This window comes from Vulpes vulpes, chromosome 4, assembly GCF_048418805.1.
Source record: "Vulpes vulpes isolate BD-2025 chromosome 4, VulVul3, whole genome shotgun sequence".
Taxonomy (NCBI): Eukaryota; Metazoa; Chordata; class Mammalia; order Carnivora; family Canidae; genus Vulpes; species Vulpes vulpes.
This window is the reverse complement of record NC_132783.1, coordinates 100,020,646-100,045,027: the sequence shown is the minus strand read 5'-3', so window position 1 is coordinate 100,045,027 and position 24,382 is coordinate 100,020,646. Positions and strand designations below refer to the sequence as shown.

The window sequence follows — 24,382 nt, the reverse complement described above, 5'->3', positions numbered from 1 at the left end:
GATAAGATTATAAATAATATCCCCATTTTCTGGATGGGAAGAGCTCAAGGAGGTGAAATCACATGACCGAGGTCATCAACAATTAATGGAACAGAGTTTATGATGATAATTTACTGTGCTTGTGACGAGCCAGGCACCGTTCGGAATGCCTAATAGAAGTTATTTCATCTCCTCTTCACAACAAAAATCCCTCCATGCGAGCCCCTGGCCCGGCCACCTCTGAGCCCGAGGACTCCCGGCGCTGCAGTCCCGGGAGGCTGAGGTCAGAGGCGGGACCTGGAGACACCCCCAGGCGGGGCGAGGGGACCCCGGGTCGGGGAAGGGTGTCAGGAGCGCCGGTGTGCGTGCAGGGCGGGGCAGGCCGGCGGCCCGGGGTGGACGGCCCAGGGTGGACGGCCCAGGGTGGACGGCCCAGGGTGGACGGCCCTGGATGCGTGGCCGAGGAACGGGCTTCCCTGGGGCGGCGGAGAGCCCCAGCGGGCTCCGGGGAGGCAGGGCGCAGGGGGCCGCCAGGGGCCCGCGGGGGGGGACCGGCTCCTTCTCGGGGACGGCCGCTGAGGACCTCAGCGGAGCGAGCCCGGCGGTGCGCGGCCCCGGGAACTCACGAAGGACAGGGGCAAGGTGAGACCCCGGAGGACGGAGCCGACCACGCGCTGATGGGCCGGGGCGACCCGGCCGAGACGCAGGCGCACGGGGGCCCCGACGGGGGCGGACGGGTGCGCGCGGCGGGTGCTGCTCCGCCTGGCGCCGCTAGATGGCGCAGGCGCCCCGCCGGACGCGCCGCGGGCCCCTGGGCGGAGCCTCCCGGCCCGGCGGGGCTCAGGGGTGAGGCTGCGGGGAGGAGGGCGCGCCCCCGCCACCTGCCACCTGCCACCTGCCACCTGCCACCTGCCACCGGCGCGGGCACAGGGCCCCGCGCTTCCGAGGGCCCGGCGCCTGGCGTCAGGCTCTGCTACCACCGCCTTGAAGTTCTTCATTATGTGACAACAGGAACATCTGCGTTTTCCTCCTGTTTGCACCAGGCCCTGCAAATTATGCAGCAGGTCCTGCCGAGAACTTGCTGCTTACAGCACTTGCACACCCGGACTCATTTATCAGTCCCACACTGCAGCGAGGCGAGGATACGGTTCCATTTTATAGACCGAGAAACTGAGACTTGGAGAGGCGAGGAGACCTGTCCAAGACCACATACAGGCTGCTGATGCGCCGGCTGGAAGCGGCTTCTGTGACCCCAGCAAGGGCCCTTTGCTGCCCACGCTGGTAGAAGCTGCCCACGGCTGTCAGGGCCCCGGGCAGCTTCTTTCTGCCCCCCCTGGTGCTCAGAGGCTCAGATGAGGCTGGGATGGAGGATGGTGGTGCAGAACAGCCCAGAGTCTCCATTTCTTCTAGTGATTGAGAAATCCCGGGCAGCCTGGAGGAAGAGGCAGCCCTCCTGGCCCAAGTTGTTAATCCTGACTTCTGTCTCCTGCACAGACAGACAGCGGCAAGTCTGGTCCTTGGCTGTCGTGACACGAAGCAAGGGGTAGCCTTCCCAGTGAGAGCCGGCCCAGAGCTGGAGTCCTGGCTCCCCCTCTCTCCAGCTGCTTGTGCCCCTAAGCAAGCGGCCTGCTGAGCCTCGCTTTCATCAAAAGTGAACAGGAAAGAATTCTCAGGGTTGCTGCAGAGGATTAAATTCTTGAAGCGCCTGGCAAGTTGCAGGTACTCAGTAAATATTCCTTTATTTGCTTTTGGGTTTTGTCACCAAGGAGAATCTGATTATCTGCGCTGGAATCTCCCCCGCAGGGAGTGAAGTACTCTGCTGGGTAGGAGGCCAAGGGTTGGAGGGCTGGAGGGCAAAGGGCCAGAGAACTGTGAGAATGCTGTCTGACAGGCTAGGCCAGGCCCCAATGGAAAGGTCTAGAAAGAGGCCTGCACAGCTCCTTCCCTCCCTGCTGGTCATGGCTTCCAGGAAGCAGGAGGGCAGAGGGGAGGAAGAAAACCACAAAATGATAATGTGGTCATACAACCCAGGACTGGTTTCAGAGTCTTTTCTGGTCCTTCATGTTGCTGGATTCTCCTCCCAGCTCCCCTGAGAAGCCAACAGGGCCCTTGCTGCCCCATTTTACAATGAGTGACTTGCCCACGGACAAGAGGGTGACGCCATGGCTTGACCCAGTCTTCTGGGTTTTGATTCAGGGTTCATGCTGAGTCAGGGCCGCCAGGCTGGGATGAAGGAACAGAAAAGGCAGCATGACTCTCCTCTTCTCCATCTCCCAGACCCACAAAGCTAGGAATGGGTACTGGGATTGAAGACTGGGGACTAGAGAACAAAAGATTCTCCAAGTCTAGCACCTGTGCCCTCCTCGGAGTCCAGGCTAGCCCAGAATGAAAGGTTGTTCTGGAGCCTTTGACTCACACAGGTTTGGGCTCCAACCCTAGTGTTGCCATGTACTTGCTGTGTGACCTTAGGTAAGTGACTCCACCTCTCTGAGCTTCTGTTTCTCATTTCGAAAGCAAGGATGATGATAATAACTTACCTCACAAGATTGGCATGGTGTGGGGGAAAGTGAGTGGGTTTTATAGTCGGTCAGACTGGGTTCAGATTCCAGCTCTGCTATTTATTAGCTGTGTGATCTTGGGCAAGCGTCTTCACCTCCATAAGACTCAGTTTCCTCACCTGAAAAATGAGGATGTTAAGACCTCCTGCCTAAGGTGGTTTTAGAAATTGGAGATAAAGCTGTAGACTGCCAGACACTCTGCCTAGCCTCTCGTCAAGCCAATAATGTTAATCTCCTCAGGACAGAAGGAGGCCCGGGGTGGCTTCTGCTGCTGCATTTCAGTGGGGAGGACACCCCAAGACCAGGCCTGGCACCTGCCCCAGCATCCATCCACTCCGAGCCCCAGGCACGTCTGGTGCCTGTAGAGCAGTCAGCTCAAAAGCATCCTTTCAGGAATCATAGCTGACGTTCAGTGAGTGGGACATTAACCAGGCAACATCAACAATGGAAAGACTGTGAGTCTTTCCACCCCTAGGAGGTAGAATGAGAGTGGGAACTAGTACTTACCGAACACCTACTATCTCTGTGCTAGCTCTGCAGCAGGCTCTTCACACACACCAATCTCAGTTTCCCCACAGTGAGCACACGCTAGAGAGAGAAGGTACACGCAGGTCTGCCTGATTCCAAAGCTCACATGACAGCACTTTCCCTTACACACCAGCAAATAATCTACCAGCCCACAGTGTGGCCTGGTGCTTAAGAGGGTGGACTTAGTACCAAGTCAGCTTTGGTACCAGCTCTGCCACTCATTAACCCTGGGACCATGGACAAGAAGCTTAACCTTTCTGTGCCTCAGTTTCTTCATCTGTAAAATGGAGGTGTGGCAGCCATGGAGATGGGGTGCTCGGACCTCCTTCAGGAGAACTCACCTGCCCCCTCGTGTGCAAGGGTTCAGAGTCAGGCAATGATGTTAATGTGACCAGCCCACTCCACCCCAGGAGAGAAGCACCTGGGCATGGCTGCTGCTGGTCCACACTGTGCCCAGCCAGTGACTGAACGTGAAGGGCATATTAGTTCCAGCCCATTCTTGCAGGACGCCACATCCTTCTAGGGGGCATCCTTTACGCAGAGGCTGCCATCAGCCTTGCCGAGCGTTTCTCAAAACTGCACTGCTGTGTAAGGCTCTTGCTAGCCAACCTCTCCTGCCCTCTCTCCTTTTCGCAGCGGTCAGACCCACAGCCACCCTCCCGTTCTTCACACACCTCCTGCCCAATAAGTCCCTGGCCCATCTAACCGCATCTTGGCCTATGCTTCTTGAAGGACCATACCTAGCACAAAAAGTAATAAAAGTACCTGTCTCACCGAGCTGCTGTGAGGAGGGAGTGCATTTCTTCATGCATGCTGCTCAGGACAGTGAGCACAGCCCAAGGGTTCGCTATCACTGTTGCTACAAATGACAGCCATTCACAGATCTGTCTGGTACAGAGATTTCTGTGCAATACCCTTACAGACCTAAAGAAAATAATGGAATGGCATTCCCTGACCTCAGCATCCCCCCAGAGGGCCTCCCCCAGGGAATGGCATGGGGGTCTCCGCCTTCCCCTGAATCTCACAGGAGCACCTTGCTTCAGACACCTGTGCCAAGTGTCCACCCCCAGCAGTCCTCTCTTCAAGCCTGACATGCCTGACAGAGCAGGTGAGCAGAGAGGGTGGAGGTCTAAGAGACAAGTAGAAGAGTGGAAGCTGGCTTTCCTCACCTAAGGAAGGGACCTGTGGCTCAAAGCCTTTAGGGGAAAAGAGTCACACAGCAGGACAGCCTTACTTCCTAGGCAAAGGAGAGAGTCAAGGCCTTGGGCCCCCTCCTCGCTCAGACAGAGGCCAAGACCAGGTCACTGATCAGATAAACGTCCCAGAAAAGGCTGAAGCAGGACGAGGGCTCTCCCTGACATGGGGGGCCCCTGAGCAAATCCACCTTTCTTTTAGGGCACATTAACGCTAAATGAAAGGGTCAAATTCTAAAATAATTAGACTTTAATAAACTGACATTTATTGCCCCTCAACTGGGAACTTCACATGCATTTTCTCATGAAGCCTCACAACAGCTCAATAAAATAGTTATTAATGCCCTCTCATGAATGAGGAAGTGAAGGCTCTCAGAAGCAAAGGGATTTATGCAAGTTCATAGGGCCGCACGTGGCAGTGCTGGCTGAACCCACATCCATGATGCCTCCACGCCAGCTCCGCCAAGCAGGAATAGGGTTCTTACCCCAGAGTCCATCTTTCCGGGCGGCCAGATGTCTCCTGTGCCTACCCTGTCCCTTCACCCCATTCCCACTCGCCCCAACCAGGTACTGCCATCATCCTACCACCAAGGAGCAGGCTCACCCATGGAGTTGGGTTGCTGTTGGAAACTCCGTCTAGAGAGGTGTGGTGCGAGGAAGGCAGACAGACGGACATCTGTGGGGTCACATTCACAGACAGACAGATCATTGCCAGAAGGAAGCCACATGCCTTACCTCTCAGCTCATCTGACTGGACTCAGACACAGCCAGATGCTGTCACAGTCGTGTCCCAGAGGCCCTCAGGCGGGCAGAGCCTTCACAGCAGCTGTTACTGTCAGGAAGGGCTTTCTGCTCAACACTTAACCCTTCTGAGGCCCCTCAGGGCCAAAAGATGCCACACCCCCATGAGAGAGCTATTTCAGAGGAAAGGGTCCCCTCCACTGAGGAGGAGCCAGGGCACCCTTAGAGGAACCCCACTTTCCCCCACCCCCTTCTGCTGCTTCCCAGGAGGACAGGGCGGAGCAGGCAGTGCTGGGAAGGGGAGAAGCCAACATTCCCCAAGGGAGAGACCGTGAGCCTCTCGGGTTTCAGGAATCAAGGAAGGAACACACCCAAACACCTACCATGTACCCCAGAGCAAGAAAAAAGGCTCCTGAATCCCAAAGGCTTGGGTGGAGACCCAGAGCATGACCCTGTGTGGCTGAAGAAAGAGGCAGAAGCCACAGCGTCCAGGCTGCCATGGGTGTGCAGCGCCCTGACCCGGCTTCTCATGGGCCCCCAGGAAATGAACAAAAGGCTCACACAGTGATTCCGAGAGGCGTCGGTTGGCAGCTGCCTCTGACTGGAGGCCATTCACCAACTCCCGCTCAGTCTCTCAGCCCCCCACACAGCCTGGGGGTGTTGGCAGCTGACAGAGAGACTGTCACCCAAGACAGGTCTGGGTTTCTCTGAAGAAAAAGAAAGGAGAGTCAGCTGACTTCCTGGGGCACTCTCTTGGGGGTCTCACCCGGAATGAACAAAGCCATTAGGTCTGAAGTAGGGGAGCCACAGCCTGCTTTGCTAGGAGGTCCCCCAGATTCAGGATTGCTTCTTCTGCTCCAGACAACACCTTTGCAAGAGAGAGCCTCCCACTGTGGGGGCCCTGGCTCTACTGGCTGACTGGCTATCCCATGTCAACAGCTTGGAGCCATCCTCAGTCTGGAGACCTCTCCTTCCTGCCTCCTTCCTGATTCAGGCCTGGTGCACTACATTCTTGCTTTTCCTCCTCTGCTCTGCTCCACGCCCCGGACATGCTAATAGGGGGTGTACTCCTGTGGGCCATGTGAGTGACTGACCTTTCTCTTTCACCTGGGGAGCTCAGTAGAGAAGCCATCACACCTATCACCTATCAGTTCTGTGACCTTAGACAAGATATGAACTTCTCTGAGCTACAACTTCCTCACCTATAAAATGGGAAAAACAATATTTATATCAAATGATTGTTATGAATATACAGAATAGACAAATCCATAGGGGCAGGAAGCAGGTTAGTGGTTGCTGGGGGGTTGGGGGAAGGAATGGGAGTGACTGCTTTCATGGATCTGGGGATTTCTGTTTGGGGTGATGAAAATGTTCTGGAACTAGGTAACGACAATGGTAGCACAACTTTGTTGTGAATGAACTTAATGCCACTGAATTGTATACTTTTAAGAGGTTACAATGGTAAATTTTATGTGATACGTATCACAATAAAAAAGAAAAGAGGGGGGATCCCCGGGTGGCGCAGTGGTTTGGCGCCTGCCTTTGGCCCAGGGCGCGATCCTGGAGACCTGGGATCGAATCCCACATCGGGCTCCTGGTGCATGGAGCCTGCTTCTCCCTCTGCCTATGTCTCTGCCTCTCTCTTTCTCTCTCTGTGACTATCATAAATAAATAAAAATTAAAAAAAAATTTAAAAAATGTTATTATGAGATTATATGAAATGAAGAGTGTAGAAATGTTGATCACAGAATCTGGTAGGCCTTGAACATATTTTAATTTATTTCCTTCGGATCATCACATTGAATTGTATACAACATGCTCCCTCATGCCTACCCAGGGCTGATTGGCTTTCTCTTTAGACACCTGCTCTGAGATGCTAATAGGAAAAATAACACGTTTTCCATAAAGTAAAGCCTTTATCATTGTCCAATGGAGAGAGTGCCCGATTCTACACTCCCACACACACACTCCTGCTGCTGATCTCTTTTACCTGTTCCACCACAGCCATACCCAGGACTGAGTCCTGCCAGAGGAGGGTAAAAGCCTTTAGTACCAAAGCCGAGGACTTTCCTCCATATCTCCTTCTCAGTTTCCACAAAAACTATCATCCTAAAGAAACAAAGCTGATCATTGTTGGGACACAGTTTTCCAAGAGTCTCTCATGTCTCTGCACATCTTGTGAGCAGGGACATCGTCTTAGTTATGAACTATCTTTCCAGCAAGTTTGTATAGCAAATGGCCTCAGAAGACAGATAGGGTCCCCCTCCAAAGCAAAGAGCCAGTAGGCCTACTGTCCACTATAAAGGATTCAGGTTCCCCCAGCTCAGGTCTCCTCCCCTATAATGCAACCCATGGTGTGTGCGAGTGACACCTGGCTCTCTTTCTGTCACCCAGAGGAAATTAGGGGTTCTCACAAAAATGTACTGTACATAGCAAGGCCCAGTTAGTATCTCTAATCATTATGACTGACTTGCCTTTCTCCCCTCTAAGCATCTTGAGGCTAGCTAGGCAGCATGTTTCATTTCTCTTTGTGTTTCACAGAACAGGTACTGATAAATTTGTGCTGAGTGAGTTACTGAGTGAATGAATGAATGAATAAATGGAGGGATGGAGAGGTGTTTCTCTTCTGTCATCCTGATGCTCTTACTGGGCCCTGCCTCTCCCATTCCCATGGCTTTCCTGTATCCAAGATTTCATCCACTTTCCTAGCCTGCTGATTGCCTAGATAAAACCATATGATGCAGATAGTAAAATGCAAATACTCTGTCTTGGGGCCTGGGATTTGAATGTGGGGAGGGATCCGAGATCTTTATCCTTGCCCAGGTCCAGATCTCTCTCATATTAGCCCTGCCCTGCCCTTACCACCCAGCTTTGTCCTATGTTCAGCTCCATTCCCATCTCCATGACCCAGTGGTGCCCTGTAGTTCTAATGTGTACAACAAGACGTAGATTCAGGCTACCAAACCACACAATGCTGGTCACCAGTGAACCAGCAAACAAGATGTTGGCTTCTCAGGTTCGTTCCTGTTAGTCTGAAAGGGGATTATAACACCAGATGCTCTGTTAATATTTATGTAAAGGATACACAAGCCTTCCTTTAAACTAAATGAATTGCTTCCTTCTTGTATTGTTTAAGCCAGGGAGCTGAGCAATAGCACTCAAAAATATAACCAAAAGGAAAGGAACCTGAAATGTCACTCCGGACATTCCTTTTGGCTCAGTGTCAACATGGCAAACACAATCTCCCAGAAAGAGAGCAATGGCATTTAATGGGACAGCCAGTTGTCGCTTGCCATGAGAGCCCCTGCCTCAGTGTAGAGCCTCATCACACACTCTATACGGTGTATAAGAGAGGATTACAGAAGCGTACCTGCTCAAGATGTGCTTGAAACTGCAGGCAGCTCCTCACCTTTTCTGGAACAAGGCAGAAAGGATAGCCAGTTGGTATCTTGCCAAGGGAGGCAGCAGTGAATAGTTACTTAATGTAAAGGCTTTGGGGCCCATTTTTAAGGGGGCTTGGATTCTTTACTCATAGGAACACTGCATTCTAGACTACATCAGCTTCCCCTACCTTAGGTCACCGGAAGAAGACTGGCCTCTTATTTTCCATTCAATGCCTAAGAGTCAAACCATACATTTCTTTACTTCTACCTCCCTTCACTCCGGGAGGGATCTGTGTCTGTCTATAAGACTGCATACAATAAGACAGGCTCTGGAAAAATACAGGCAGTATTTACAGAAATAAAATAAAACCAGGATTGGTTATAAACCACAAAACTGCCTGCCTATTTGCCCAGGGATGTTGCAATTGAACAAAGTTCGGAGCCGTTGCAAGGCAGGCTGCCGAGCCGGGCCCAGGGGCGGAGACCATGGTGAGGTGGCCCTGATGTGGTAGCTGTGGTGTGGCAGCCTTGTCCCAGGGCCTGGCCCCAGTGTTCCAAGTCCAGCAGCTCGACTCTGCCAAGGCCCTCAGAGGCTCTGAGGGAGCCAGGTCATACTACCCATGCTCACAAGAGGCTCATGACCAAACCAGAATTCACCCCGCTTTATGAATTTATTCTGAGAAATGGACCTACAAGGAAACCAAGAGCAAGAAGACAGGGAGGGGAGGAGGAAGCACAGGGAGAAAAAGAAGAAGAAAAAAAAAAGAAGAAAAGGAAGACATAAAAGGAGGGAAGGCGGGAAAGAAGCCAGAATAGGTATGTGACATGGTCGGTGCTGGTGTCTCTGTAAAAAATACAAAAGGGAAACCAAATTATAAACAGAACATCACTCCCTGGGTTGAAATCAAAGCCAAGAGAAATGAGCTGGCAGTGTGGGGGACTGGGGGGGGTGCCCAGAACTGTGCTGAGGCCTCATGAATTATCTTTTTCCAACAAGAGACAGACCTTTCCAATGACCTGAAAATACTTCTGGCAGATTCCAGCCCCTTTACCTTGGCAGGTCCTGGATAAACACTGCCCAGGTCTTGTTCTGTGAGCTCTGTTTAAGGTTCCAGGCTGATAACTCCCCTCTGGATAACTCCCACATTCTTCAGAGAGCACGTGATCCTACTGAAGACCTGTCAGCCTCCTTCATTACAGCTCCACTGTGGGACCTGGTCCAGGAGACATTACCCAGGCCCCCTTGATTGTGGAGTGTGAGCTTTCAAAAACCACTCTGTCGGGCAGACCGGGTGGCTCAGCGGTTTAGTGCTGCCTTCAGCCCAAGGCGTGATCCTGGAGACCTGGGTTCGAGTCCCATGTCGGGCTCCCTGCATGGAGCCTGCTTCTCCCTCTGCCTGTGTCTCTGCCTCTCTCTCTCTCTCTCTCTGTCTCTCATGAAATCTAAAAAAAAAAAAAAAAAGATTAAAAAAAAACACTCTGTCATCCTCTTGGATAATGTCTATAGATGATTTCCTTCATTCATTTTATGTGAATTTTATTCTGTGACTCTCAAAGGTCTACTCTGAGTTCTAAATTACTGGGGGGTGGGGGCAGGGGAGCAGCCCCTCTCTCAGGTATGAGTCTATCTGCTCAGTCAGTAAAGATACCACATATGGAGCGATACGATGTAATGTGATAAATGTGGTGACGGAGATGAATCCAATGTAGCATGCTGACACAATAGAAAAGAGGTAGAGTCATGGAACTTCCACAGAAGAGGACCTGGAACCTAGAGGGTAAGTCAACTCACCAGGTGGCTTAGGACAAATCCAAGGGGGCTGCCTGGGCTGACACACTCTCTTGGAAGTGGTTATCAACGAGGGCTTCAGTGCCAGGAATTGTGTAGTGATCAGAGCCAACTCCAGGAGAGGGATGGGGCCATCACACACTGGACCCAGCACAGTATGGCCTGGAAGGCTGACTCGGAGCCTCCACTTAGAGCAAGGACACCTAGCCACATACACCAATCATCTGAGCCAGGGCCGCTTGTACCAAATGTGCTCATCAAATGAATGAGCACATGGATGAGTGAACATCCCATCTATAAAATGGAACTGATAATATTTAGTCCAGCTATCCCGTGGGGTTACTGGGAGGGCGAATCAGAATTGCAGGGATGGAAAAAGCTCCAAAAACTGTAAAACTGTACTGTACTGACATGAGGGTTAGTATGTGGACTGATACAGTTGGCTGCCCGGAGACAAAAGCCATTGGAGCAGGCAGTTGGTGAAGTGTGGTGACTTCTCCCACCTGCAGGGGGCAGCTCTAGTGGAAGCTGTTAAGAAAATCACTTCTCTTCATCAGCATGTTACCTGGACTATGATGACAACTATGAGAGGAATCTTTTTCATCAGTGGAACATTACAACGGGCAAGACTATAAGTCATAAGGAACAGCAGCAGGATTGGGTATATAAATAGGGTGGGGATAAAGATCTAAGACCTATCCCATCTGAGCACTCCACTAGAGAATTGCTGACGACCAAGTCTCAGCCCCTATTTTAGAAAAAGGGAAACTGAGGCCCAGAGAGGGTACAGGTTACACAGCTCACCTGAGCCAAATCATCATAACAGCTCACATTACTGAGGGCAGCCCTATGACCGAGCACCTACAGGCATTAGGCCATTTAATCTATTTAACAACCCTATGAAGTAGATACTATAATTATCTCCATTTTACAGATAAGAAAACAGACTGGTTCATACAGTTAGTAAGCAAGGGTTAGGACTTATATCTCCCCATTGCCAGGGCAACTGGAAGTCCACAGGTAAAGGTATCTTTGTGGGAAGAAATACACTATTTAATTTGTTATTTATTTATTTGTAGGTTGCAGGTATTTGACTAAAATAGAGAACACCAATGCTGGACATAGTACGTGGGAAAACCTATAAGGATCTCTCTTACTTGGGAGTGAAAACATGTACAAGGATGCTCTTAGGGCCTGGTAGCCACTTAGCTGTGGTTCAGCTCAGGCCAGGTCCTAGAGAAAGGAATTCAGTTAGAGCCCTAATGCCTGAGCCCTCCTGCTCCCTCTCTCTCATTAGCTGACACCATCAATTCAAGGTTAATGCATGCCAGGACTGGGAGCTAATTATTCCGCCATTACAGACACAAATTTCCCCTGGAGGACAGCCAGAGATGGGAGCCGGACAGAAGAGGAAGAGGCTTAGAAAGGAAAGAGACTGCCTGGGTCTCATAAATGGGAAAATAACATGGCATCAGCTGGAGTGGGCCTCCCTAACCACTGGAACCTGGTCTCCAAAAAAATCTGTGTCGTCCCTGGGTGTTCCCCCAGCTGACCACTCGGCCATGCCCCATTTGCATGGATTGCCAGCCATTACAGAGCCCCCTACCTCCATCTGTGAGCATCAGTGCTTCCTACATGAGTTTGTAGAAAACCCTTCATTTCCACAGTTTATTTAATTCCTAGTCCAGACCAAGCACTTGGATACAGGGAAGGGAGAGGGGGATTAACCACAACAATTAATAACACACAGTTTCTGACTTCAAGGAGCTTTTGATACTGCGGAAGATATAAACATGCATCCGATCAACCCTTGCCCTTTGCTAGATTACAGGGGCAAAGAGCTATGGGACAGATTCACTCCAACAAGGATGTTCTTGGAGAGAAGAGGGGCATGAAGCTTGAAGTCTTAAAGGATAAGACTTTATCCTTCAAGGATGGGGGGGGGGAGGGTATCCCAGGTGATGGAAGCAGCAGAAGAACTGTGCTGTGCAGAAAAGTCAGAACATGTTTGGTGCGGCTGGGACACCGAGTGAGCATATTGAAAATCAGCTTGTAGTGGAAGACTAGGAAAGTCATTTGGGAGAGACCACAGAGAGCCTGAAATGGCATAATGTGGAATGTAGAACCTTCTACTGGAGGCAGTAGGGAGCCACTGATAGTTTTTGAGGCAGAGTGACATGACTAGATCTGCATTTTAGAAAGAGGGCTGGGGGACACCTGGGTGGCTCAGCAGTTGAGCATCTGCCTTTGGCTCAGGTCGTGATCCTGGAGTCTCTGAATCGAGTCCCACATTGGGCTCCCCGCATGGAGCCTGCTTCTCCCTCTGTCTGTGTCTCTGCCTCTCTCTCGCTCTATGTGTCTCTCATGAATAAATAAATAAAATCTTAAAAAAAAAAAAAAAAAAGAACACGAGATCAGAGCATGGTTCCGCATGATACCATTAAAAAAAAAAAAAGAGGGCTGGGGCAGTGTGTGGTATATGGGAGAAAATAGAGGCAAGAGGATTAGGGGGAAGCTCTTGAAAGATCTCCAAGTAGGGATTTGAATTAGTGAGCATTTGGCAACCTCATAAAGATGACCTTTGAGGATAAGAGATGCTTTTATCCATTGATCCAAATTCATTTAGTGTTCCCTTTGCCCAAGGACAGGTTGAGCCAGAATATTTCTGGTAAATTGTTTTGCCTGGGCGTTTCTTAAACGTTGCCTTAAAGTATCTTCTGAAGCGACCCAGACAGGGCTCTTGGTTGAGAAGTGAGGAACAGAAAATGAACAGCCACAGCCCAGGATGGGACCTACTATGAGAGCTGTGCCTAGCACACTACAGAGCATGGAAAAGGGGTGACTAGCTGCTGTCTGTGTCAGGGGAGGGCACAGAGGGCACTGTGGGTGTATGAATGTGTGTGGGAAAAGTGGGGCAGTGGGATATGTTTGTGTACATAGTGGGGGTATTTGGAAGGGAATAGGGGTGTATATATATTTAGGGGAAGGAGATTATGGATATCTATTAAGTGTATAGATGTGTGTATCCATGTGTGTATAGGGTGTGTGGTGTATGTGCATGTGTATCTTTGTGTGTACATGTGTGTGTGCATCTGGAAGGTGTGTGTGTGTGTGTGTGTGTGTGTGTGTGTGTGTGTGTGTGTCTGTGTAGAAGGTCAGCAAGCAGAAAGACCTCCCAGAGAGGCCAACACTGAGTCTGGCTCTGGAAGAATGAGGAGCAGTTCAGTGGGTGGGGAGAGCAGAGCAGGTGATCCAGGAAGTGAGAATGGGGTGTGCAACAACAAGGAGGCGTGAATGAACCTGGTATGTTTGGGGCATGGTGGCAGCAGAGCTGAGAAGGGAGGAAGGCAAAAAGATAAGTCAATTTGGTGCTACATTAGGGGGTCCTTCCTGGAGACCTTGGCACTTGTTAGCATTCTTGGTTGACATCCCAGCCTCTCGGTGAGATAGCAGTAGCAACAGGGCATTTCTAGGGTGGCTCTGGAAGAGGACTGGCGAGGCCACAGACAGGCCACAGCCACACCTGAACTGGCTGCATGAATGTTTACAAAACAAATGTATGTTAGAGGGCTTAAAAAACCACACTGCGTTCTATAATATTCAAGGAAAAAGGGGGCTGGAGCAAGCCAGAGCCTGTGGCAAAAATGGGTTAGGTTGATTCTCTAACCTCATAGGACCGGTCAGGCACCTCCAGAATTAGCTGCTCTGGGCAAGCATAACCTCTCTGCCAAATTGTTCCCCTTGCCTTCCACCTGCCTCTACCCCGTCCCCCACCCTAAGCCAAGTGTCTCGAACTTCTATCCTTGAGCATGAGAAAAATTCAGTACAATCGACTACCACAGCCCAAAAGCATCTTCTTGTTCCAGGCTCTACCTAGGGCAGATCTCCATAGCAGATCTCCTTTAATCTGGAGGAGGGGGACCTTAAGAGTTTCCCATGGGGCTGAGGGGGCTCAATCAAGGGAAGGGACAGTGGGCCCAGAGGTGAGACCACATCACACAGCCCACTTCAGCTCAGGGCTCAACCAGGCTGGGTGGAGGGGACAAAGACTTGGCAGTCAGCCACTTGCAGGCTGTGTCCTTGGGCAAGGCATTCCAGCTCTTTAGCTGTTTCCTAAGACAGGAATCCTAAAGTGCCAACAGCATTGAGTCACTGTGGTTTATTCATCAAATCCGTCTTCCTACTATGTGCCAGGCACTGAAATATATCAGGGAACAAAGCAGATGAAGCCTCCTGCCTATGTGGAGCTTTCATTCTATAGGGAAGAAACCAATAGATCATAAGCTATAGGGAAGAGACCAATAGATCATAAGCAATAAACATAGTAAATGAATTCTGGAGGGTGGTAGAAAGAGATAAGATATGGAGAAGAGAAAAGAGCAGGATAAGGGAAGATGTAGAGGCTGGGGAGGCAAACACTGACATGAATATAGCTGCCAGAGTAGAAGCAGTTAGGCAGAACTTGGCATAAACCAGGCAGGAGATGGTGGGGCTGAGCTGGAGTGGGTGTCTGATGATGCCATGGGGTGGCTGTGTCTGCCACTCAGAGGGCTCTGAATAGCTCAGAGGGGTGATCAGGCTCCCAGCCTGATTCAGTGTCTCAGGCACAGGAGGTGAGTCTCATAGACCTCATTCTGCCCCCTAGGACCTGAATTCAGTGTCTCCAGCCACCCTAGAGCCCTCCTGGAGATGGACTGTTGTCCCAGGCTTTTGCACCCCACGTTACCCACCAGAAACAGGGTGCTCCTCTAATCTGGCCCAACTGCACACTGCATCCTTCTCAGTATCTTGAGAACCCTGTTCCCCATCCCAGGGAGGATGAACCCTCCCTGAGACCTTAGGCAAAGCAAATGGGCCTTAGAGATCATCTAACTTAGCCCCCTTCGTTTTACATCTGAGAGATAGCTGGGGAAGTGACTGGCCCACACCAAGCTCTCCAGTTTAGGCCCACATCAGTGCTTGCCGGGATGCTGCTCTGGTTTCTGAGCTAAGTTCCTTGCTTTTCTCCAACTGCAACCTTTCCACCAAACATCGGCCAGAGTAATCTTTCTACAATACAAATTTGATCATGTCAGCCCCCTGTGCCTCACTCACACTGTTCTCTCCACTTGAAATGCCCTTCTTGCCTCTGACACCTACTCATCTTTCAAGATTCAGCTCTGGGGTGTCACCTTTTCTATAACCTTCCCTGAACCCTGCTTCTCATCTCAGATAGAATGCAGCAACACTTTTCTCATGTCCCATTACCTTTAATTCTACCACTCAAATTTCCCATCTCCATTTTTGGCTGAAATTGATACTTAAAACAGTACGTGTTCATTCACCAAATATACTTTCCTAAGGTTTCATGTTACTTTGTTCTTTTAAAGATTCAGGTACTTCTCAGTTCTCATGTGCTGGTGTTTCACAGAATCACAATTTTTAGACAGCTCAGGGATGAAGCAGTGGTAAAATGTACGACAATCATGGCTGCCCACTGCCTTGTTTTCGTAAATAGCTTTATTGGAACACAGCCATGAGCATGTGTTTATGTATTGTCTGAGACTTTTTTTGAATTACAACAGCAGAATTGAATAGTTGTGAGAGACCATGAGGCCCACAAAGTTGAAAACGTTTACTCTGTGTCCCTTTTCAAAAAGCATTTGCTGACCTGGAAGCTCATACGAGCAAGCACCATGTCTATTTTGTACCTGGAACAGAAGAGGCACCTGATAAACACTTTCGAGTAAGTATAGAAGGAAGAATACTAAGTGATGAGCAAAGCATATGTTCCATAACAGAGGTGGAAGCAAAGTAGAGTGCTGGGTGTGGGTTTTCAGGAAGGAGGATTTATATTAAAGAAAAAAACAGAAGGAGGGAACAGATATTCATTTGTTGGGGAAAATTCTGGAAATGAATTCGGTTTTCAAAATGTTTCATTAAAAGAGGTCCAATCAGGGCTACCTGGGTGGTTCAGTGGGTTGAGTGTTGCACTCTTGGTTTTGGCTCAGGTCATGATGTCAGGGTCATGGGATCAAGCCTCAAGTTGGGCTCTGGGCTCAGCATGGAGTCTGCTTCTCTCCCTCCCTCTGCCCCATCCCCCACTTGCTCACACACACTCTCTCTCACACAAATAAATAAATATTTTTTTAAAAAATGGAGGGGGCCAAATCACCACACATGAACAATGCTCTTGGCACATAGTCTACAGAAGCAAATGCCAGTCTGTGAGCCAATCCTGCCCAACGCCTATTTTCATAAATAAGTTTTCATTGGGACATCACCCATTCAGTTACGCATTACCTGTGGCTGCCTCTGCTCTACAGCATCAGGACTGTTGCTGTGGTGTGGCCAGAGAGCCTTAAACACACCACAATCTGGCCTTTTACAGAACACATTTGTGGACTCTGATCTAGAGCCTAGCAAAGGGCCCAACCCATTAAATACATGTTAAATGGCTGAAGCCATGCATGAGTATATGGTCTCTCACTGAGAGAATGACCAGTCAGACAGTCTGGTCACCAGGTTCAAGGCAAAGTAGTGAATCAAACCAACAACAGGTCAGAGTATTTAAATTTCTAAAGCTCAAGCTAATAGAAGCTAAAGCTGGGCCATGTATTTAAGGTGGTGGCCAAGGGATCCCCAAAGCCAACTGCTGGACTCTAGTCAGTGTGGTCAATGCAGATAACCCTTTAGGACCTGAGGTCACAGTGACATGGGCAGCTCCATTGCCTGCCTTTGTCCTCAGGCCTGGGGTAGCCTCCAGGTTGGCTCTACCTGCTTCAGCAGATGCCTCCTAGCTTAAAATGGCTTCGGTTCTAGCCAGCCAGGACCCACTGCCCATCTCAACCTGGGGATTCTAGATGAGATCTAGGTCATCTGGAAAAAGGTCTGGGTCAGCTGGGAGGAGTTGGAGCAAGGCTACAGATGTGCAGCCCAGCCGTAGCCCCACAACTGGAGATGCAGGCCTGCAGAGGAGAGTCCAGAAAGGAGACAGACAGTATGAAGCAGGAGAACCAGGTGACAACAGTGGAAAGGACCCCCTAAACATACAGTGGGGGGAAAAAAGGACGCTGCTTGGAGAAAACAGACTGGATCTAATTTTCTTGCTAAATAAAATACACCATGCTGGAAAGGGCTCACTAAGGTGTCAGAAAATGAATAGAATGGATTCTTTTCCCTATTCATTAATTCATTCAGTGCTCACAGAGTATTCAGTTCTGTGCTGGGCATTAAGGATGGTTGCAAATACTTTCTCTAGGAGCTCATCATCTGTTGTGGAGGTAGGCAAGAACAGGGTACTCTATGGTCTGTGGTATAGTGGATGCTGTGCTATGGTGTAGTGGTCAGCTTAGAGAAAAGGGAGAAAGCCTCACTGGGACAAGAGGGACTCCAAGGGACCTGTTGGGGTTGGCCTGATGGATATGAAGAAGAGGACAAAGGATGTTCCTGACAGGGAACAGCATGTGCAAAGCCAGGTCAGGGAGGAGGAAAGAGAGGGAGATTTGGAGAACTGTGGGCCATTTGGTATGGCTTGATAATTATAGAGTGAAGAGAAGGAGAGATGGTAGATGAGTATCTTTACGGCCAGACCCTGAAGGCTTTTGAATGCCAAGGCAAAAGGTCTTTCTTTAGAAAAAAAAAAAAATCCACTGAAGGATCTTCAAGCAGAAAATTTACCTGATGGTAGAAGAATTTCAGAAAAAGAATTGGCAGGGAATGGGCTTGGAGGAGGGAAGCCAGGATAGGACAGCATCCTTTCCTTTGGGCCTCCCTCTAATATCACCTCCTCAGAGAGGTCCTCCATGACAACCCCATCTAAAACAGAACCATCTCTTTAGCTTGGTAGTTCTTCATAGCACGTAACTCTACCTGATTTTGTAGCTATGTGCATATGCATTTATTTATTGTCTCTCCTCACTAGAACATAGGTTTCTGGAAAGCAGGAACTATTGCCTGTTTCGTTCACAGCTGTGTCCCCAACACCCAGAAGAGCATCTGACACGTAGTTGGCTCTCAAATTAGATCCTGACCTTCTAAGAAATAGAAAACTTAGCTGAGGGCCCGTTTTTATCTGAAGCAGTAGGCAGCTCAGACTTGGGTGGCCCTGAGGGTGGTGAGGAGCTGCTTTGAAGGTCAGTGAACTGAGCCCCACATCTGTGATATCTGTACTCCTAGGCTCTGAAACTACCCCACAGGCTGACAGCACCACAGGACTCCAAGAACGGGTAGCAGAGAGCCCTGCTATGTAAGCTGCTCCTAATGTCTTGGGGCTGGTAGGTTTCTGGTACCAGGTGCCGTGTCAGCATCTTATAACACAAAATGCTGCCACGGAGAGTACAACTGGCTTTTAAGGACCCTGGGTCTGAAATCCCAGATAAAAAAATACTGATTAAGTACCACCTGCATGCCAGGCAGAGTGCAAGGTATACTACCTATGCTAATGCTGCAGGGTAGGTATCATTATCCCCATTTTACAGATGAAAAACTGAAGTTCAAAATGATTAGGTGATTGACCGTGATCAGAGTAGGAATTGTCAGAGCCAAGATATTGGAACGCACTTTGACTCTAATACTTATGATCTGTGCTACTCAGCCACGTAAATTGAAGTCGCTAATCCCAAACCAGGCCTAGTGCCCTGAGTTCTTTTTTTTTTTTTTTTTTTTTTAATTTTTTTATTATTATTTATTTATGATAGAGAGAGAGAGAGAGAGAGAGGCAGAGACACAGGCAGAGGGAGAAGCAGGCTCCATGCACCGGGAGCCCGACGTGGGACTCGATCCCGGGTCTCCAGGATCGCGCCCTGGGCCAAAGGCAGGCACCAAACCGCTGCGCCACCCAGGGATCCCCGTGCCCTGAGTTCTGATGGCCTCTTCTCACCTCCTTATGATCAACAGATCCTCAGTCCCTCTCATCCAGAGGCACTCCTGGTGACTTCTGAGGAAGGTGTCAGGGACCCTGGGTGGGCAAGGGCAAGTGGGTAAATGAAACGGACCTTGTTGAGGAGAAAAAACGTTTCCCATATCTTCTTATGAAGGTGTTTAGGGGTCTGTGAATTAAACAGACAAAAGACAGATTAACAAGAGAAGAGACAGATTTTTATTTACATACATATGGGAGTTCACAACGAAATACGGCTCAGAGGCAGTTAGAATTGGGGCTTATATGCCATCTTTAAAGGGGAAGGGGTGGGCAGAAGGACACTTACAGAAAACAAGTGACCTCTTAGAAATAGGGGACAGGGGAGAGAGAGAGAGAGAGAGCACTTACAGGAAAACAAATGACTTCCAGGAAAGATAAATGGGCCCTGAGGAGAATAGATAGGAGATAACAACAATTTTTGTGACAACGCCTATTTAGGTATGAAGTGGAGACTTCGGATCTGAGATGGTAAGAATCAATATTTTATGGTTGTTCTGGAGGAAGGGTTTTGAGACAATTTTGAGTTCTTTTATAAAAGCAATGCTTTCAGGAGCTCAAAGGAGATTTCAGGAGCTCAAATGCCTTCTGTTCCAAAGAATTTTTCTTCCACTGGAGCTCTTCAAAGCAGTGAGAGGCCACAGTGCGCTCATAGGAAACAGCAACATTCAAGGACCTCTGAAAACTGACCAGTGAAACATTTTGACAAATAAAAGTCATGTAGATAGCCTGACCCTCTGGTGATGACATACGGGTTTGGTTTGGGTTTGGGGTTTGGTTTTGATTCTTTTCTTGAGCACAGGGAATATGGTAAGGCTGTGTATACTGGGCATGATGCCTTACAGGAAAGTGATGGCAGAGGTTTGGTGCGAGAGCTTGCCCTCTTCTGAAGCTCTGCTGCCGGCCCAGTGCACTGTCTGCATCAAATCTTTCTTCTGACTACTTTCCTGGGAATGGCTTCACTTGGTGCACGGTAAGGGACATAGGTGGTCTGCCCTCTTTAAACACCGCTTCCCTGCAGTCACGCTCACTTTCTCTACCTGCCCGATGGCCAACAGTGCCAGCGATTGTGTTTGTGGCTTGGGAGTGAGCTCTGAGGTCTTTCATACTTTAGTACAGCTTCTGGCAGTCTTCTATAGGTTTCAGTGACTTACCAGCTCAAAAGAAAAGGTTTAGAGAAAAAGAACAAAGCAGGTGTCCCCCAGCCCCCATCCTACCTCCCTTGCCAACTCCTTCCCATCCTCTACAGATCGGCTTCAATGTCATGTCTCAAAGGACCATCCCAGGGTCACTCTAAGTTGGCCAGCTCCCCCTATAACTCCTGTTGTTACAGCCTACTCCTTTCCCACTAAGTTCTTATCACAAGTTGTAGCTAGATATGTTTCTTATCTCTTGCCTATCCCCACCTCTAAAATATGAGCTTCAAAAAAAGGAAGGACCAGGTGTGAGCCACCAATATTCCACTAATACTTAGCACAGTGCCTGGCATGGAACAGGTAGGTATTCAGTACTGTGGATCCTCTGAATTGATGAATGAATGAAATAGCTCTGCCTTACAGCAGCAGTCCTCAGATGTTAGACCCAGAAAGGATTATCTGGGGAACTTATGAAAATTCAGATTTCCTAAGCCAAACTTCTTGAGATTCCAATTCAGTGGGTCAGGAGAGGAGCCCAGGAGTGTGGTAGACCATACATTGGGAGCCACTGCCTGGGCTCCATGATTTTGTCTCCACTGCAGAGATATGGCCCAGAAAGAAACTTTTACCATTTGCCATTTCTTTTCCTTCCTGTCCCTAGGAAGGCCTAGGCACATAAAGTCCAAAAGTTTATGCACTGATGCTGAGGAGTTGCAGAGAAAGAACAAAGAGGTGAAAGGATAAAGCATGTACTTATTGTTATTAGAAATAAGAAGCAAATAATAAAGTTAATAATGCACTACTATTACCCAGAGTACAGGTGCCATTGTTTGCATGCATTCAGTAACCTAGCAGACTTACCCACTATGTGACCAGGGTGCTGACCTTCATATTGGGGATGCATTGATTAACAAGACCTCAAGGAGGGTGACGGGCACTGAGGTGGACACTTGACGGGATGAGCACTGGGTGTTTTTCTGTATGTTGGTAAATTGAACACCAATAAAAATTAATTAAAAAAAAAAAAAAAACAAGACCTCAAGGAGCAGCCAGCTTAGTCGTGGAGGAAAGCAGGTCAGTGATGTGTTGAGAACAGTAAAACCCAAGAAGAGCAACATGTGAAGGCAGCGCCAGGACAGAGGAGCCTGAGTTGCTCCACAGAGGAGGCGGTATCAGAACCAGGCTTGTTCAGCTGGGGCTTACCTGGCCAGGAAGAGAGCCAAGATGAACACCCATTAGCAACGACCACAATGTAGAATCCATTTGGGAGGAAGCAACAGGAGACCTGTCTGGAGAGATGGACAGTGTTGTCCAAGGTTGGCCTTGACCTGCTCAGGAGTTACAAATGCCAGCCCAAAAGTTCTACCCAGACCATGGCAGGGTTTTCTCTTCCCTGTCCAGAGTTTAAAATTTTAAATTGGAATGTTTTTAGGCAAAGAACTCTCCTGCATGCCGTGGTTCCTACCATGCCTTACACTCAACCCTCTTCTTGCATCAAGTTAGCTGCCCAGCCCAAGAAGGCGTTTAGGGCTGTGCTCTTTCTAGGAGAGGGGGTTCAAAAGAGAGCAGAAATCAAAGTTAGGAATTTGATCCCCTCTGAGTTTTTATGAAGATCAGTCCAGTGATACGTGGTAGACAAAATATAATTGGAAACCGAAAGAATAGCCAGGAACTTCCTCACTAGCCTCACACTAATAACTGTCTCCATACTTTCTTGACTCTATACCCTCAATACCTATATTTATGTGCTTAGAAATCACATACATGTCTCATGTTCTAATACAGTATGGATGTAAGTAACGATTCTACACCCAACTCTGATGTGTGGGTTTTTTTCCCACACCAACCAACAATTCTCCAACACCAGCTGGGTGTTCTGTAACAACTCAATTCTGACACTATCTACTCTACTTGGAGAGAGCATCAGATCACACAGGTTAAGGGCTCAGGTCCCACAAGACTGCCCCCACCCCAAGCTCAGATGCCAATCACAAATATAGATTGTTGATCACCTGTGCTTCTGACCAACTGCCTGTAGATCAGAGGTCCTAAAGACTCCTTCCCTGGGGTCAATTAATTTGCTAGAACAGCTCACAAAACTCAGAAATATTTTACTTTCTAGATTGGGTGCAGAGCTCCCATGCCCTGTCCATGCCCACCACTCTCCTGGCAACTCCAGGTGTTCACAAATGCAGAAGTTTCCTGAACCCTGTCCTTCTGGAATTTTATGGAGGCTTCATTACTTAAACATGATTGATTGAGCCATTAGCCACTGGGGGTTGATTCAACCTCCAGCCCCTCTATTCTCCTTGGAAATAGGGGGACTGAAAGTTCTAATCACCTGGTGGTCTCCTCTGACAACCAGCCCCCATCCTCAGGTGACCCAGGGGCATTCCAAAAGTTATGGTATTACCATAGCAAAAGACATGATCTCAAGCTCATTGGCCTGGAAAGTCCCAAGAGTTTTAGCTCTGTGGCAGAAATAAGGACAAAGGCCAAACACATATTTCATATTATAAATCACAATACCACAGTTAAGACATAGAAAGAAGAATTTAAATGGATGAGCTAAGGATAAAATAACACTACTTTTAATGCTTTTATTTTATTGTATGTATCATACAAATAAACTTTTTTCACTGAAAGGAATTATTATGAATGCTCATGTTTCTTGTGAGTGCAACGTGGTTGAAATGTTTTATGTTTGTGCCATTTTCATATTAACATTTTGCAGTACAATTTTTAGAAGATCTGGTTTTAAGTGCAAATTACTTTGATACTTGATTCTTTCTTATAGCTTTCAGAATTGAAAAAAGATACCTCAGTAAGGTTCAGGGATCCAAATGAAAAAAGCACTTCATTGGCTGTGCTTATTAATATTAATGTTTCAGTCTTTCTCACCAATTACACAAAGGCTTTTGTTTAAATTCAGCTGGTAAATTTCCATCTTCTCTGATGTCCATCAACTGTTCTTGCAAACGGATCAATTGTATTTTTTTATATTTTTCAGCAGAAGGTTTGAAAACCACTCAAACTCTTCATTTGGACGATGTTTAATTATGTTGGGCATTAGGTAGGCCAAGTGTCAACACTACCATTTTCTTGCTGTTTGCCTCTGTTTGCATTATTAATGCTATTTTCCGCAAGTAGTTTCTTCCGGTGGGACTCATTTTCAAGCCATGTGTCCATTCCTTCAGGGTTTATTTAGTGAAAACAAATAATAAATCCATTTAACCTGGCCCACCTGCCCTGCAGAAAGTCAAGTTACATGAAAAGCAAAGGAGTGGGAGCCAAACCTTGCTCCATCTCAGGCCAGTGTGCTCGGGCTATTCGGTATGTGACCTCGGTTTGTGACCTCAGATGGTCTGACTGACTGACAGAGCAGTGAGCTGCCAGTACCTATCACATGGTAAATACTAGAACATACAAAATCTTTCCCATTGTTTAAAGCCCTAGAAATTCTAATATTTTCTCCCCAAACCTCAGTGGTCTGGCTCATCTTGCACAGGGCCTGGTGTTTGTGGGCCTCTTTTTGGAGACCCCAGTCTCCAAGGTAAGGAGATGCAGATGAGACAAATGAGAAAGTGTCTGGGGTCAGTCAGATGTTGATGTGGGACAGGGAACAAGGAGTTCCAGGTTGTCTAGAGTTTCCAACTGGGATGGTAGGTTGGTGGGGTATCCAGTCTGATAGGCAGCATTTCCTGGGAAGCACAGGTGCTAGGTAGCCTGTCCCACCATCACCTCTCAGGCCAGAGAAAGATCCAAAAGCTGTCTCTCTCTCTTGCTTCACTTGAACTCTGTTCCTCTGCTCTGCTCCCCCACACCCCAAATCACTGAATGGACATGTGAGGTAAGCAGCTAACTCAAAATCCTAAGACCTGGGTTCCAGTCCATACATAGTAGCTATGTGACTCAGCACAGCTTTCTCATCTGCAAGATGAGAATAAAGGAACAAACCCTGCTTGCTTCATAGGAGTATGCTGCAGCTCAAGTAAGACAGGCACATGCAAATATAAAGGCTCTGAAAACTGCAAAGCACCATATAAATGTATGACGTTATTATGACCTATTAGTATTTCGTGTGCTTAGTGATTGATGCACCAGGCAAGGCATACTCCCTCACTCCAGCCTTTGTTTTTCTGGGACACATTCTAGGAGGGTGTGTAGCCATGTGGT

General features: G+C 48.5%; 1 long non-coding RNA gene across 2 annotated transcripts in view; it reads right to left on the bottom strand.

Moving 5' to 3' along the window:
• Positions 1–3,173, bottom strand: part of LOC140598651 (uncharacterized) — a 128,382-nt gene extending 125,209 nt beyond the window's left edge. For both annotated transcript variants that reach the window (XR_012001186.1, XR_012001187.1), the window contains exons 1-2: positions 3,045–3,173; positions 2,517–2,656 (exon numbers count right to left, since the gene is read on the bottom strand). This is a non-coding gene — a long non-coding RNA (uncharacterized lncRNA). The remainder of the gene's footprint in view (positions 1–2,516; positions 2,657–3,044) is intronic.
• Positions 3,174–24,382: the final 21,209 nt, after the last annotated feature.